This window comes from Lepidochelys kempii, chromosome 6, assembly GCF_965140285.1.
Source record: "Lepidochelys kempii isolate rLepKem1 chromosome 6, rLepKem1.hap1, whole genome shotgun sequence".
Lineage (NCBI taxonomy): Eukaryota > Metazoa > Chordata > Testudines > Cheloniidae > Lepidochelys > Lepidochelys kempii.
Window position 1 is genome coordinate 105,765,575 of NC_136385.1, and position 15,172 is coordinate 105,780,746.

Below are 15,172 nucleotides of genomic sequence, written 5' to 3' on the forward strand. Positions count from 1 at the left end.
AATCATGGAGAACTGAGAAGATCCTAGAGATCATAAAAAAAGGGAGGAAAGTGTGATGCTGATAGTGGGGGTGATGAGACTGAACTGGAAAAATCTTGAGAAATTACAAATAGTGGAACCCTGAATAAACAGAACCAATGGAAAAGACAATAGCAACCAAAACAACAGGAGAGGGTTTTCCAAAGTGGTGTAGGAACTGTCAGTGTCAATGTACCTGTGGTAACAGCATCTTTAAATGCTGAAATGACATCACTGGGCACAAATTGTGCTAATATTTGGTGTCCGGGTTTTGATCAACAGACCAAATAAATGTATGGTCTGCATATATGTAAATCCAGAATATGCCCAGTAGTCACTTGATCCAGGGGATATGTTTTTAAAATAAAATACCCTGAATGAACAAGGCACCTCTCTTTGACTTAATTTGATTAGCTCCATCAATTCTCAACTTGCCCATGGCATTTTCCTCCACCATATTCCATCAAAAGCCCCAGTTCTCCAAAACCCAGCCAGCTCAGAATGCTAGGAGGTACAACTATAGCAAACCCACCATGACTCCCCTGTCATGTCAGCAACACATTTAAATTTGTCCTAATTGATCTTACAGCATCTCAGGCTTGCTCCAGTTTCTCTCTCTCAGTCTGTTTTCCAGTCTCTGCCTCCAGGCACTTCCTCTACGGCTGGTGCAAGAACCTTCTCTACTCAGCTCTGCATTCTCCAGAAGCCTTTGTGTAACCCTCTACCTCATCAGCTCTCTCTCTTTCTCTAAGTCCCATGTTAAATCATACCTTTTTCTACTTACATCAGCCTCTCTTTTCTCTCTCCCTCTGCCTTGTGCTTACGGCATAACACTTTAACGTATTCACTACACAATCTCTTTATGCCACACGTGACATTTGGTACCATGACTCTCTTGAATTATTTAACTACTTAAAACATTTGGAGATACACTTTATCTGAAAGGAGCTATTCCATACAAAAAGGTTCTGTAGCGCAGATTTCTTTTTAAAAGGTTGAGATTGAACAAAAGCAACCTGCGTGTGGATGGAATAATTCCACAACTGATTATCCATGAACCAACTTGCATGTAGCACAGGGAACATGAATTACAATTCTCCAAGGGAAAAAACATTACTTACAGTGCAATCAACAGAGTCTTGTGTTCTCCAGGTCTGCACTGCTCCTTGCTCTGTTGTTTATGCTGCTGAACATACAGCAGGGCACTTGCTAGTAAATGCTAATTACATCAGCTAAGGGCTATGACTCAGAACTCAATTTCAGAGATGAGGCAGAGCAAGCAGCGGTGAAACTGGTTTTACCGGACACATAATTTTGCTGAATATGCTTGTCCCACATCTGGCTGTTTATATTACTCAAGATTGTCTAACTCAGTGGTTCTCAAAGCCGGTCCGCTGATCGTGCAGGGAAAGCCCCGGCGCGCCGGACCGGTTTGTTTACCTGCCGCGTCTGCAGGTTCAGCCAATTGTGGCTCCCACTGGCTGCAGTTGACCGCTCCAGGCCAATGGGGGCTGCGGGAAGCGGCGCGGGCCAAAGGACATGCTGGCTGCCCTTCCCGCAGCCCGCACTGGCCTGGAGTGGCAAATCGCAGCCACTGGGAGCCGCGATCGGCCAAACCTGAGGACACGGCAGGTAAACAAACCGGCCCGGCCCGCCAGGGGCTTTCCCTGAACAAGTGGCGGACTGGCTTTGAGAACAATTGATTTAACTCTCCTTGATGTTTTGAACTGGTTTCCCTTAAACAGGTTGAATATTTACATCAATCACCTCAGATGTGGGGACCTGTGTGAAAAACCCCTAAGCTTATTTTTACCAGCTTAGGTTAAAACTTCCCCAAGGTACAAAGTGTTTTACCTTTTGCCCTTGGACTTTATTGCTGCCACCACCAAGCGTCTCACAAATATATAACAGGGAAAGAAACTGCTTGGAAACGTCTTTCCCCCCAAAATCCTCCCCAAACCCTACACCCCCTTTCCTGGGGAAGGCTTGATAGAAATCCTCACCAATTTGCATAGGTGAACACATACCCAAACCCTTGGATCTTAAGAACAATGAAAAAACAATCAGGTTCTTAAAAGAAGAATTTTAATTGAAGAAAAAAAGTAAAAGAATCACCTCTGTAAAATCAGGATGGTAAATACCTTATAACGTAATCAGATTCAAACATAGAGAATCCCTCTAGGCAAAACTTTAAGTTACAAAAAGACACAAAAACAGGAATATACATTCCGTCAGCACAGCTTATTTTATCAGCCATTTAAACAAAACAGAATCTAATGCATATCTAGCTAGATTACTTACTAAGTTCTAAGACTCCATCATGTTCTGCTCCCGGCAAAAGCATCACACAGACAGAGAGAGCCTTTGTTTCTCCCCCCCTCCAGCTTTGAAAGTATCTTGTCTCCTCATTGGTCATTTTGGTCAAGTGCCAGCGAGTTTATGCTAGCTTCTTAACCCTTTACAGGTGAAAGGGTTTTTCCTCTGGCCAGGAGGGATTTTAAAGGTGTTTCCCCTTCCCTTTATATTTATGACACGCCCCCCAAATCACAGCTAGGGTGAAACGCTGGCTGTGATTTCTTCCTGGAGCTCTAGGAGAAAGCAGAGTTAATAAGACACATGCACCTCTAAATATACTACCGAGTATATAAAGACTAACAATATTTTCCACATCTCAAGGACAATTTTAACCAGTTGATTCTGGGAAACTTTCATGGGAAAGTGCATCAGCCACTTTGTTAGAAGCTCCTGAGATGTGTTGGATGTCGAAATCAAAATCTTGGAGAGCTAAACTCCACCAAATAAGTTTTTTGTTATTTCCCGTGGCGGTATGAAGTCACTGTAGCGCAGCATGGTCGGTTTGCAGGTGGAAACACCATCCCCAAACATATGGGCGTAGCTTTTCCAGAGCATAGACAATGGTGTAACATTCTTTTTCACTGACTGATCAGTTGCTTTCCCTCTCAGACAGCTTCTTGCTGAGAAACACTACAGGGTGGAATTCTTGAGCTGGTCCTTCCTGCATTAAAACTGCTCCCACACCACGCTCGGACACATCGGTGGTTACTAGGAATGGTTTGTTGAAGTCTGGGGCCCTTAGCACAGGGTCAGACATGAGTGTTGCTTTAAGCTGGTTAAAGGCCTTCTGAAACTCTTCGGTCCACTGAACGGCATTTGGCCGTTTCTTTTTGGTTAGGTCCGTCAGTGGGGCGGCGATTTGGCTGTATTGCGGTACAAATCGCCTGTAATAACCGGCCAAGCCTAAGAAGAATTGAACCTGTTTCTTTGACTTTGGGACAGGCCACTTTTGGATAGCATCCACTTTGGCCTGTAGGGGGTTGATAGATCCTTGACCCACCTGGTCTCCAAGGTAAGTCACTCTGATTAGGCCTATTTGACACTTCTAGCCTTAACAGTTAGTCCTGCCTCCCTTATGCGCTCGAAGACTTTTTGTAGATGTTCCAGGTGTTCTGCCCAGAAATCCGAAAATATGGCCATATCGTCAAGGTAGGCGACTGTATATTCTCCTAATCCCACTAGGAGCCCAAGGTATTGGTACAAAGCAGCCATAAACCCAGCATAAAGAGCCAATTGAGGATCCCCCCCGCCCCGTGTGGTAGCACTGGGTTGGTGTAGGGGCTCCATACCATCTAGGGGGCGGGTAGCCAGATGAAAGGGGACATGGCTGGGATGCCGCTGTATTCAGCTGGTCCCCAATTATAAGAATGGTCCTCAGGGACAATGGAAATCTGGGTGCCAAACAGAGCAGCCTTTAGAAAAGGTTCAGAATTGGAAAAGGTTGGAACTGGAAAAGGTTCGGAAAAGGGCAACAAAAATGATTAGGGATATGGAACACCTGCCATATGAGGAGAGATTAATAAAACTGGGACTTTTCAGCCTGGAAAAAAGATGACTAAGGGGAGATATGATAGAGGTCTATAAAATCATGACTAGTGTGGAGAAAGTAAAGAAGGAAGTGTTATTTACTCCTTCTCATAACACAAGAACTAGAGGTCACCAAATGAAATTAATAGGTAGCAGGTTTAACACAAACAAAAGGAAGTATTTTTTCACACAACGCACAGTCAACCTGTGGAACTCCTTGCCAGAGGATGTTGTGACGGCCAAGTCTATAATAGGGGTCAAAAAAGAACTAGATAAATTCATGGAGGACAGGTCAATCAATGGCTATTAGCCAGGATGGGCAGGGATGGTGTCCTTAGCCTCTGTTTCCCAGAAGCTGAGAATGGGCAACAAGCAGGGGTGAAAGTACCACAGGGCGGCCAGGGTCCTGAGCAAGGTGGGGGGGGGGCAGCACTGGAAGGGGTGGGGCTGGGGCCAGACTCCCCCCGCCAGACCTTCAGCGCTGCCTGGCCCACGCCGCCTGGGGCTCCTGGCTGCCACCACCGCTAGTGCTACCCTGGGGCTCCAGCAATGATTTAAAGGTCCAGAGCCCTGGGCCCTTTAAATCACCATCAGCGTGCCAGGGCTCCCAGCCACCGCCGCTACCCCAGGGCTCTGACGGCGATTTTAAGGGCCCAGGGCTCCAGCAGCTGGGAGTCCTGGGCCCTTTAAATCACCACCGGAGCCCTGGGATAGCGCTGGCGGTGGCCGGGAGCCTGGGGTACTTTAAATTGCTGCCAGAGCCCCAGGGTTCCTGGCCGCCGCCACTGCCACTACCGTGGCAGCAACCGGAGTCCCAGGCCCTTTAAATCATCACCGGAGTCCCATGGTAGCGGCCCCAGCAACCAGGAGCCCTGGGGCTCTGGCGGCAACTTAAAGTGCCAGGGGCTCCGGCCGCTGGCAGAAGCTCCAAGCCCTTTTAAATTGCCGGGCCCTGGGGAAGCTGCCCCTTTAGGCCCGCACCCACCATCAGCGGCCCTGCCGGTACGGTTGACTGTGTACCGGCTTTTACCGGTACGCCGGACTGAACTGGACCGGCTTACTTTCACCTCTGGTGACAAGGGATAGATCACTTGATAATTATCTGTTTTATTCATTCCCTCTGGGACACCTGGCATTGGCCACTGTCAGAAGACAGGATACTGGGCTGGATGGACCTTTGGTCTGACCCAGTATGGCCATTCTTATGTTTATGCTGAGGACTAGGCTGTTGTCTGGCAGCCTGGGACTGGGGGAGCAGACACTTCTGATTCTGTGCCAGTGTAGCTGAGTTGGCTCAGAGAATCTATCCTGCTATGTTTGAACATGTGCCTGTCTCTTCTTATGCTTTCCTACAGAAACTAATGCAAAACCAGACATAAGAGTATGAAACCAGATATTTCCTCTGCGTGTTTATATACAAAAATGACATTGGTTTAAAGAATCTGTTACAGGGTCCCTCCATAACTTGCTATTTTTTACAACTTACAACTGATGTGCAATTAAAGAGAAAGGATGAACACATGGTTAAGGCACTTGACTGGCACTCAGGAGACAGGCTTCCATTCCTAGTTCTGCTATAGATTCTCTGCATGTCACTTAACTTCTCTGTGCTTCAGGTCTGCATCTGCAAAACTGGAATAATAATATATCCTTACTCCCAGAGTGTGTCAGTTTTATCTATGTAATCTCTTCAGGGCAAGGACCATTTCTGACTATGTATATGATCAAAGTGTAGTACAATGGGGCTCTGATCCCAGCTGGGGACACTAGGTACATCTGTGGTACAAATAATTAATAATAATCATAGAATCATAGAATATCAGGGTTGGAAGGGACCCCAGAAGGTCATCTAGTCCAACCCCCTGCTCAAAGCAGGACCAATTCCCAGTTAAATCATCCCAGCCAGGGCTTTGTCAAGCCTGACCTTAAAAACCTCTAAGGAAGGAGATTCTACCACCTCCCTAGGTAACTCATTCCAGTGTTTCACCACCCTCTTAGTGAAAAAGTTTTTCCTAATATCCAATCTAAACCTCCCCCACTGCAACTTGAGACCATTACTCCTCGTTCTGTCATCTGCTACCATTGAGAACAGTCTAGAGCCATCCTCTTTGGAACCCCCTTTCAGGTAGTTGAAAGCAGCTATCAAATCCCCCCTCATTCTTCTCTTCTGCAGGCTAAACAATCCCAGCTCCCTCAGCCTCTCCTCATAACTCATGTGTTCCAGTCCCCTAATCATTTTTGTTGCCCTTCGCTGGACTCTCTCCAATTTATCCACATCCTTCTTGAAGTGTGGGGCCCAAAACTGGACACAGTACTCCAGATGAGGCCTCACCAATGTCGAATAGAGGGGAACGATCACGTCCCTCGATCTGCTCGCTATGCCCCTACTTATACATCCCAAAATGCCATTGGCCTTCTTGGCAACAAGGGCACACTGCTGACTCATATCCAGCTTCTCGTCCACTGTCACCCCTAGGTCCTTTTCCGCAGAACTGCTGCCTAGCCATTCGGTCCCTAGTCTGTAGCTGTGCATTGGGTTCTTCCGTCCTAAGTGCAGGACCCTGCACTTATCCTTATTGAACCTCATCAGATTCCTTTTGGCCCAATCTTCCAATTGGTCTAGGTCCTTCTGTATCCTATCCCTCCCCTCCAGCGTATCTACCACTCCTCCCAGTTTAGTATCATCCGCAAATTTGCTGAGAGTGCAATCCACACCATCCTCCAGATCATTTATGAAGATATTGAATAAAACCGGCCCCAGGACCGACCCTTGGGGCACTCCACTTGATACCGGCTGCCAACTAGACATGGAGCCATTGATCACTACCCGTTGAGCCCGACAATCTAGCCAGCTTTCTACCCACCTTATAGTGCATTCATCCAGCCCATACTTCCTTAACTTGGTGACAAGAATACTATGGGAGACCGTGTCAAAAGCTTTGCTAAAGTCAAGAAACAATACATCCACTGCTTTCCCTTCATCCACAGAACCAGTAATCTCATCATAAAAGGCGATTAGATTAGTCAGGCATGACCTTCCCTTGGTGAATCCATGCTGGCTGTTCCTGATCACTTTCCTCTCATGCAAGTGCTTCAGGATTGATTCTTTCAGGACCTGCTCCATGATTTTTCCAGGGACTGAGGTGAGGCTGACTGGCCTGTAGTTCCCAGGATCTTCCTTCTTCCCTTTTTTAAAGATTGGCACTACATTAGCCTTTTTCCAGTCATCCGGGACTTCCCCGGTTCGCCACGAGTTTTCAAAGATAATGGCCAGTGGCTCTGCAATCACAGCCGCCAATTCCTTCAGCACTCTCGGATGCAACTCGTCCGGCCCCATGGACTTGTGCACGTCCAGCTTTTCTAAATAGTCCCTAACCACCTCTATCTCCACAGAGGGCTGGCCATCTCTTCTGCATTTTGTGATGCCCAGCGCAGCAGTCTGGGAGCTGACCTTGTTAGTGAAAACAGAGGCAAAAAAAGCATTGAGTACATTAGCTTTTTCCACATCCTCTGTCACTAGGTTGCCTCCCTCATTCAGTAAGGGGCCCACACATTCCTTGGCTTTCTTCTTGTTGCCAACATACCTGAAGAAACCCTTCTTGTTACTCTTGACATCTCTGGCTAGCTGCAGCTCCAGGTGCGATTTGGCCCTCCTGATAACATTCCTACATGCCCGAGCAATATTTTTATACTCTTCCCTGGTCATATGTCCAACCTTCCACTTCTTGTAAGCTTCTTTTTTATGTTTAAGATCCGCTAGGATTTCACCATTAAGCCAAGCTGGTCGCCTGCCATATTTACTATTCTTTCGACTCATCGGGATGGTTTGTCCCTGTAACCTCAACAGGGATTCCTTGAAATACAGCCAGCTCTCCTGGACTCCTTTCCCCTTCAAGTTAGTCCCCCAGGGGATCCTGGCCATCCGTTCCCTGAGGGAGTCGAAGTCTGCTTTCCTGAAGTCCAGGGTCCGTATCCTGCTGCTTACCTTTCTTCCCTGCGTCAGGATCCTGAACTCAACCAACTCATGGTCACTGCCTCCCAGATTCCCATCCACTTTTGCTTCCCCCACTAATTCTACCCGATTTGTGAGCAGCAGGTCAAGAAAAGCGCCCCCCCTAGTTGGCTCCTCTAGCACTAATAATCAGATAACATTTTCTAAGGACTATATAAAGGCCTGACCTGTGAAATGCCAGGCACTTTGAACACCCACTGAATTCGTGGTGACTGGATCAATGAAAGTTGAGGGTGATTAGCATCTCACAGCAGGTACTCAGTGCCTTGGAGAATTAACCCCTTAAAGAGAAACATAAATGGCTTCTTGAACCAAGGACTGAGAAATAGAAGGCTTTCTTGGAGACAAAGCTGACTCAAATGTGATGAATCTAAATCCCACAAGGGCACAGTATTCACCTGGAACAGCATTTATGATTTTATTTTCAGTGCTTCTTATTTTGTGTAAATGTCACCAATCTCACTCAGAACTGGCTTTTAGAATTGGGCTGTAGTTTTCCTTGTGCAGCGACGGATTTCTGACGGAGGAATGTAAACCAAATTAAATACAGACGCCATGATAATGACAACGTGATGGCAGTGAGTAAGCTATATTCAAACACACTTTAACCACACCTCAAAGTGTTCTCAGGAGGAAAGCTGCTACATGCAGCACATGGTGCACACACATGCACACAGAGGAGAAAAGAAAATCAATGCTATTTATACTGATATGCTGGGAATGAGAATTTCCTGACACTAACATACCAGCTCTGGATCTGAGTTTCAGCTGGGATAATCCCCAGAATCCAACTACCAGGGACAGGGAATAAGGAAATAAGAAACAAACTCACATGCCATCATGATACTAAAATCTAGAGAGATGATAGCTAGGAACACTGATTCATAGAGAATTTGACCATTTCATTCAATTTTTGAGACCTGATATTCCAAAACTATGCCGGCAGGTGCCAGAGATGTGCTGCTAATAACATAACAAGGTGCTCCCACTGAGCCCTTGTCTACACTTGGGAAAGTTCTGAAAGTTCCCACTGCAGCTAACATAGGTTCAATAGTAGCCCTAGTGTAGATGGACCACCAACTGCCCCCCGTGTTGTATCGATTATATCTGCTTTGAGAAGGGTTCCATAACATAGGATTGTCAACAAGAGAACTGTCTACACTAGGACTGACTCCCAACTTTGATATACTCTGTGGCACTGAACCAGTGTTTGCAATAGTGGGGAATTTTGATAAAATTTCCTGTATAGATGGCACCAAAAAGGCTCCACCTTAGCCTGTGTTAAACCCAATACATTAGGGATGTTTGTGATTTCAGAGGAGTCTCTTAATCTGGAAATTGAGGAGTCTCTTAATTTGTCGTCCCACAACCATAATTAAAGAGGGAGGCAACAAGATTTGACACGCAAACTTATACCAAACTGCACGTGGCTGGAGCTGTGTATACTTTCCCTTGGAAAAATATACTAAATCTCTTGATAGTAAAGTAGAGCATTCGGCTTCTGTAATTTGCAAGGTGTGTGCACATGCTAGTTGATGCACTCTGGTGCATTATAATGCAACATTTTGTTCTTCAGAAGTAACTCCAGGAGCCTCAAGGATGTCAAATTTGTCAGAGATGCTATAGCAGTAGTTAGAGATAGGTTAGGGGCGAGCTGAATCAGAGGCAGAAAATGACTCTCGTCTTCCCTCCAGTTTGGTTGTGGAATTTTAACAGCAGCCTCCACCAGCAAATCACTGGCAACTCTCTGGCACAACGTGAATCTCCACAATGGGGCATTTAATACTAAATACCCTGACATGCCAGATGACCACTGAAGCTTTCCTTTGTTTCTTTCTGATCTATTTCCTCCCTTAGCACTCATCCTCCTTTCCTACAGGAATCCATTTCCAAAATATACATATTTTAAATACTTCTTGTTGTGTGCAACTTGCCAGGGTAGCTTCCACTCTCAAATTACAGTATTCTTATTTTGCAAGAAACTATAGAGAGTTATTGGAAGCATCATTATCCCCATTTTGCAGATGGAAAAAATGAGGCACAGGGAGGTTAAATGGATCCTGGCTCTCAATCCTGTGCTCGGTGCACCAGACCACATTCTCTGTCCCCAAATGATTCAGATCAATTTGTTTCACAAAAGGCTTTTGGCAGCAACCTTCCAAAATACTTCAGACATAGCACAGTGTGCACTTACTCCAACACAGACAGAAGGAGGTACAATAGGAATGGCATTAATCATGAGAAGGCTGCTCAGCTTAGGGCATTCCATGGAGGCAAGACTGCACACCACTGGCATGCAGAAGTACTGGTTCCTCAAGAAAATGACCTCTGTACTCCTCATTTCAGTAGCACGGAGGAAGGCTCAGCACCATTGCTATGGACACAACTAATCTCCACCCGCAGCATGTCCACATATAGACCCTGCAGATACCAGGTCATGATTTCGCTGTTGGCCATTCATCGGCTGAGCATGTGTATGAGCAGCTCACTGGGTTTCCCTCTCCGGCACTTACGAGGTTTCAGACTGAGATAAAATCTGGTGCAAATTTTGCTCTCAGTTACACCCCCCCCCCACACACACACACACTCCACACCATTCCAGTGCATGGGGGTAGCTCAGACCTGAATTTGGCACCAAATATTTCTAAGTGACCTAATGAGAGAAGCATGGGTCTCAGAGAAAGAAAACAAAAACATCCAACAGCTTTGTTTCTCTAGGTCTTAACAAGACGAAAACCTGTCCCATGCACCTATCTCTTGTATCTCTTCCTCCAATGCACCAGCCAGCCATTTTACATATTTTATACAAAGTTTCCTAACAGAGGGCTGTGGCAGGAAAGAGAATAAAAATGCAATAGTTGCTCAACAGCTGTAAGATGAAAGGATCCTTTGCAGCAGCAGCTGCTAAAACAGGTGGAGTTTTGGCAGTTTTTGGGAGTGAGGGGTGTGGATACAAATCACCCACATTCTTGAGGGGTTTGCTGGTGGTTGCTGTTCTGGACGCCATCCTAGGGTCTCATCTAAAGTCCACTAAACAATGGGAACCTTTCTTGTTGACTTCAAAGGGCTTTCTTCGAATCACACCCCTATTGGGGTATGCACAGCTTCCTGTCAGTCCACATAGCAAACTGTAAATTCACCAACAGCTCATGCAAGTGCAAAGCCCCATGATCACAGTCATGTGAATTCGGTCTTGTATGTCCATGGTTATTGTTTGTTGCAAACTTGGTAGGCATTACCTGCAAATTCCTATGAGATTGCAGTATTCTATTCTGGTTATTGTGGAGCAGGGACCTAATCCAAAACCCTTAGAAGTCAATCGAGAAACTTCCATCTTTAATTACTTTGTCTTGGCTTTTCAAGGGGAGTTAGGTGCCAAGCTCTCTTATGCTCCTTTCAAAATCCCAGTCTTACTTTACAATTTTGCTCACTGGGATGGTTTCCCTGAGTTACCCATTTCTATTTTTTGTCGGTTCCAGGGAGACAGCAGTCAGACTGCCATACCCCAACACAAACAATATGAAACATACAAATGGCAGACAGTATCTCTTGCTTTTGATCCGAGAACAGTTCAGCTTTTCACACATAATAGGATAGTGTGGTTCCATCTTCCACCTGAAATCATGATTAATGCACATTTCTAAATTCATTAAGGGGGTAAAATTCCATATTCCACTCCTGTCTCCTGCCAGTTTTAAAGCATTTAGACTCTGAATTTGGAAGCCTAAGTGGGGTTTCCTTTATAGATCTTCTAAATATACCATTCCAGTTTTTTCACTTTCCTAAAAGAAAAACTGTGGCTACCAAAACACGCATTCTGGGGACAGAAACAGCATTGTCAGCAGTCCCTTAAACTTAACTTTCCCATGCCTCAGCTCAAGGGAGCAAACTTTGAGAATACAACTCGGGGTAACATTTTCAAAAGTGTCTAAGGCCAAGTCCACATTACAGGGACTACAGCAGCATAGCTATGGCTCTGTAGCTATGTCAGCATACCCCATAGTGTAGGTGCAGTCTACAGCAATGAAAGGGGCTTTTCCATCACAGTAGGAACTCCCCTCCCTGAGTGATGGTAGGTAGGTTCATGGAAGCATAGTTCCATGAACCAAGCTGCGTTTATATCATGGGTTACATTGGCAGAGCTAAGGTTCTCAGGGTTGTGGATTTTTCACACCCCTCAACACCATAGCTAGGTTGTAAATGTGGATCAGACCTAAGTGACTTAGAAGCCTAAGTTCCAGAAGAGAATTAGTTTTCAAAAGTGAGTTACACACTGAGGAGGGCAGGTGTTTAAAGGTATCTAAGAACCTCAAGATACAGAGAGGCGCCGAGTAAGATTTTCAAAAGAACATAAGCCGGTTAGGCATCTAATCTGCTTAGGCACTTTTGAAGATCCCACTAGCAGCTAGATTCACAAGAGGGACTTCGGCATTACAACAATTAATATTGCAGCACCTAACTTTTGGGGCATGCTGGCACCTACTAGAATACACAGCCCCAAGTTAGGTGCCCAAGTATAGGTGCCTAAGAATGGGATTCACAGAAGCCAGCACGCTGTGTGGGAAGTTGCCCAAGCTAGCCAGTAGGAAATGCTGAGAGGGTGTGATTTAGGCCTTGTCCCTCGAAGTGAGAAAGGCACCTAACTCTGGGTCATATGGAGATGTCATCTCCACTCACAGCAATGAACTCTCTTCTGGAGTTAGGGGGCCTATGCCAGGTCAGATGTTGCTTGAGAAAAAGCAAGAAAGAGTTGGTGCCAGAGTAGGGTTGCCAGCCCTCCAGGATTGTGCTGCAGTTTCAAGGAATTAAAGATTAATATTATGTCACGTGATGAAACCTCCGGGAATGCCTCCAATCAAAATTGGCAATCCTATGCCAGTGACCCTGGTAGTGGTGTCCCCCCCACCCCCTAACAAAAGTCCTGAGAGCCCTCATTCTGCATGTGACAGACCTAGGTTCAAATCCCCACTCTACCTGACACCTTGACAGTATTAAACTGCTTTGTTACAATACAAACAGAAGACACTGTGATCTAGACAAGATGTCTCAATCAGTGCTAAGTAGCTGCTGCTTAATTATTTTTAAAATAAAATGTCAACGATTATATGATGTCACATTACGACATGTTAATAATAGTACATATTAAAGTACAGAGTACTATGCACAACTACTAGCTGACATGTCATGAAATAATACAAAAAGAAGAAAAATATCATCAAAATAAAAACCCATAAAATAAAATTTGAAACAGAATTTTGAAATTCCAAAATACCAAAACAAACATTTTCTGAAACTGAAATTTTTTAGGAATTTTGTTTTGTGGGAAATTTTGAAACTATTTGGGTTCACTATGAATTGGAACAAAAAAAGTCAAAAATTCTCACAGTTTGGAAATTCTGAGTTTTGACCAGCTCTGCTCTTAAGTGCCAATGGCACTATTTTTTTCATTTATATTTTATTGATTTCTTTCCCTTTTTCTAATAGTAAAGAGAGAACAGAAAAAGGGGGGAAAGAAGTGAAAATACAAAATCACAAATATAAAGGAGGGAAATATTGTTATAATAATTAGATCACCAAAATACGCATTGTCCAATAATCAAGAATTTGCATAGTAAATATAACATACACAGTATATTTCAGCAATGCTGTCTGTGTCACCCTTTTTTAGATTCACTCAATGAAACTGTATTATTCTTTCAGAATACTGAATACTGTCAAACCATACCAAAAGAGATAGGTAAGGAAATAAATAAAAAGGGTTAAACAAAAAGCACTGGGGAATGATAGCAAGCAAGATGAGAAAAGAAAAAAAAAAGAATAGAAGAGGAGGAAGGAAGGGAAAGGGGGCAGAGAGGAGGAAAAGATTGCTTCTGAAAATGGGACTTAGCCACCAAGTCACATAGGTGCTTTTTAAAAATTTAATCTCGATACATAAAGTTACCTTTCAAATAATACTGTACATAATCACCTCAGACTAATAATTCATAGTAATTCTACCATCACTCCACTAATTTCTTCTTGTTTAAAAAATCGTCTAACATAATACATTATCTGTAAAGACAGAAAAACATTTTAATTGTCATACTGTGTTTTAGAGGTAAAACTCCCTTTAAATATTGTAATGATTTAAGTATAGCCTCATATACCTGGTCTTTCTTTCTTTCTTTCTTACATGCACACAGCATAAATCTGTGTCTGTGACTTGTTAGTAAATAGCTATTTACATCTTAATGAAAAATCAACTCACAATAATATCTTACTAAAACAAATCTTTCCCCAAAATAATGCTGGCAGATATTTTGTCCCACGCTCAAGTTTTACAACAAATATTTTTTGCTTTAGACAGAATATTGGGTAATAATAATAAGTAAGCACCTCCTAAGCCTCCTGTTTATATGCAGGAATTCGTTACTGCATGTTGCTTAGAAACCTGTAGTGAGTCAACTAGTTTTAAAGAGCATGGGGAAATTGTAAACCCAGATATTTGATTTAGACACACAAACAGGGCACTTATGGACACAATCTGTGTTCATCTCTTCAGACACCACTATATTTGAAGAATATGAAGTAGTTTGAAGAAGTTGCCATTAAATTCCTCATTAATCTTCAGTACTACCCAAGGAGGCAAGAATGATGACAACCATCAAAATATATCACAAATCAACCATTAACCAACAAGCATCACATTCAGTTATGAGGCTGTAAAAATAATTATAGCTGTACACTGTCATGTCACAGAGATGGGAAGCAAAACAGTCATATCATATGCCAGATCACTATAAACAACAGACTAGCTATCATTATGTGGCCAGTGATCACAGTGGTTAACAGGTTTCAGAGTGGTAGCCGTGTTAGTCTGTATCAGCAAAAAAACCTAGGAGTACTTGTGGCACCTTAGAGACGAACAAATTTATTTGGGCATAAGCTTTCATGGGCTAAAACCCACTTCATCGGATGCATGCAGTGGAAAATACAGTAGGAAGATATATATACACAGAGAACATGAAAAAATGGGTGTTGCCATACCAACTGTAACGAGACTAATCAATTAAGGTGGGATATTATCAGCAGGAGAAAAAAAACTTTTGTAGTAATAATCAGGATGGCCCATTTCAAACAGTTGACAAGAAGGTGTGAGTAACAACAGGGGAAAAATTAGCATGGGGAAATAGTTTTTACTTTGTGTAATGACCCATCCACTCCAGTCTTTATTCAAATCTAATTTAATGGAGTACAGTTTGCAAATTAATTCCAATTCTG